The following is a 3,042-nucleotide window of genomic DNA, read 5'->3' on the forward strand; positions in this document are numbered from 1 at the left end:
ATGATTTGTTGTTGATTAAAATTAATCAAAAGGGGGGGGGATTATGAGGGCAATTCATACATAAATGTTTACTTACTTTTAATCTTTGACCATGTATCTGCTATACCGTGATTAACTTTATTTTACATTGCTTAGATAAATGCTTAAAGTTCACGTGTAACAGAACCTAGGTAGTCTTATAAAGTGTCTTCACCATGTCAGCAAATAAAGGCCTGTTGTTAACTGTTGATTGATAGCAGACGAATGGATGGGAAACTCGCTGAGTGTAGCGAGTCTGTACACAGTAGAAATAAATCCGCTTTATTTTGTCATTGTCCAGGTTACAATGAATGTGTCCTCTGCATTTAACCCATCCTATTGTATAGGAGCAGTGGGCAGCTGCAGCACCCAGGGACCAACTCCAATCCTTCTTTCCATTGCCTTTCTCAGGGGCACAGACAGGAGTATTAACCCTAACCTGCATGTCTTTTTGATGGTGGGAGGAAACCGGAGTACCTGGAGGAAACCCACGCAGACATGGGGAGAACATACAAACTCCACACAAAAAGGACCTGGGACGGCCTGGGGTTCGAACCCAGGACCTTCTTGCTGTGAGGCAACAGTGCTAAACACTGGGCCATGATGCCACCCAGAACAGTAATTGGTGAAATGGCCTTTGTCCGAAAGAGATTTCTCAGAGAGTCATATCATGTCATAGTCATATCATCGTCAATGACAATTTGTCATATCATTTCAGAATATATATTAAATAAAATCAATGCAAAGTACATTTGGCATTTATGATTAAAATCTGAATGTTAAATTAATCACATTAGGAGCACAGAAACCTGGTAGCATGAGTAAAAAATACTATAATGTAATAATTTAATTAAGTTAATGCAGTAATATCAAGGATGTTTCCTGGCTACTATTCTTATATACCTTGCACATCTCCTGTTCTTATAACTGTCAGTTAAAAAAAAAAAAACAGATTGAGTCCAATGTGAATTTGCAATGAGCAGGTTTGTGCAAACACTTTCCTAGTCAGCTAAGCAACGTTTACATAGTCTAGCTGGCAGACTGAGCCTGGCAGTAAAAAGAGACAGGTATCATGATTATCGAAGATGAACAAGATTATCATCTCATCTCATCTCATCTCATCTTATATTAACTCATCTCATCTCATCTCATCATCAACCGCTTCTCCGGGGTCCGGTTGCGGTGGCAGCAAGCTAAGTAGGGAACTCCAGACGTCCCTCTCTCCAGCAACGCCCTCCAGCTCCTCCTGGGGGATCTCAAGGCGTTCTCAGGCCAGATTGGTCATGTAGTCCCTCCAGTGAGTTCTGGGTCTACCCCGGGATCTCCTCTCAGTTACGTGCCCGGAAAACCGCCAAAGGAAGGCGCCCAGGAGGCATCCTAATCAGATGCCCGAACCACCTCAACTGGCTCCTTTTGGCGCAAAGGAGCAGCGGCTCTACTCCAAGTTCCCGCCAGATATCCGAGCTCCTCACCCTATCTCTAAGGCTAGGGTGAGGAGCTCCCTCCAAGAATCGCCACTTTAACGTGAAGGAGGGGTTTGGATGTTCCGGTGATCCTGGGAGCTGTGTTGTCGGGGGCAATAGCTCCTGGTAAGGTCTCCCAAGGCAAACTGGTCCTAGGGGAGGGGCCAGACTAAGAGTGATTCCCAAGAAACCCAATGAAATTACAAAAGCAGAGCTACAGCACCTTGCCTGGAAAAGGGAAAGCCAGACCAGAGAAGTGAGCTCGCCGGCGAGCATCTGGTGGCCAGGTCTTGGCCCATGGGGCCCGGTCGGGCCCAGCCCGAAAAAAGCAACATGGAGCCACCACCCCGTGGACCCACCACCCGTGGGGATGAGCATTGGGGTAGGGTGCAATGCAAGCTGGGCGGCAAGCAAAGGCGAGGACCGGGGCGCGCCGACTTCCGGCATCACAGACTGGTCCTCGGGACGTGGAAAATATTACTGAAATTAAAAGTTTGGGGGCTGGATAATTGGATCAGATTAGATTAGACAGCCACAGATAGACAGACAGACAGACAGACAGACGGATAGACAGATAGATAGATAGATAGATAGATAGATAGATAGATAGATAGATAGATAGATAGATAGATAGATAGATAGATAGATAGATAGATAGATAGATAGATAGATAGATAGTGTTCAGCATGTTGTTGTCTTTTAGACCGTGTGTTTCGCAGCAAAACTCCCGAGCCCTTTACTCTGAGTTTCCACTCTTAATGTCCAACAAAATGACACCATTTTTCTGCTGCTGAGCCTTCATCTGAATCCAAACCTCATCTACATCCAGCTTGGTCTTTCTTTCTTTCTTTTTTTAAAATTGATGCAGCGTGTCTGTTATTTGTTTGTGTGCATGTGGGCTTGTTTGTGTGTGCTTCATTAACATTTCAGATTTTAGTCATTTGGCATAGTCACCACTACAAAAAAAAGGGGAAAAAAGAAAAAGAAAAGCATGTGATGACTGTAAAAACAATTCCTTGGCGACCTACATTACAGTCAACCAATAGTAAGGAGGTGAAGGGGCAGAGACACAGCACCCAGAGAAACACGGTATCGATGTTCCTTTGGTCTCAGAAGTGGGGTGGTGAGACCGCGAGGCCATCGGAAGCGCGTGCGCCAAGTGGCGTGCGGGAGCTGGTATGCTTCAGCTCCCTCACGGGAGGAAAGGGGGGGGCTAGTGTAACGACCTCGGATCGGGTCGGATTCTTTAGTCGACTGGTTAGCGCAGTCGCCCGTGGCGCGGGAGACCCGGGTTCGCGTCCCGGCTGCGGCGAATTCCCGCCTGCCCCTCGAATTTGCTACATTGCTCCCACAATGCTAGATGATCGAGAAGTGACAGCAAGAGACATCGACGAACAACAACGATAGAGAAGTGCCAGAGGGAGATAGAGTGGACATTAGTAATAGCAAAGGGATGGGGGGGGGGAGAAGGATTAGATGAGTTGGAAAGAAACTATAAAGTTGAAGAGAGAAGGGGTCAAGGATAAGGTGTGTTTCTGGTTTTGCGGGAAAACTGTGGCTT

The sequence above is a fragment of the Lampris incognitus genome, chromosome 6 (genome assembly GCF_029633865.1).
Source record: "Lampris incognitus isolate fLamInc1 chromosome 6, fLamInc1.hap2, whole genome shotgun sequence".
In the NCBI taxonomy this organism is placed as follows: Eukaryota; Metazoa; Chordata; class Actinopteri; order Lampriformes; family Lampridae; genus Lampris; species Lampris incognitus.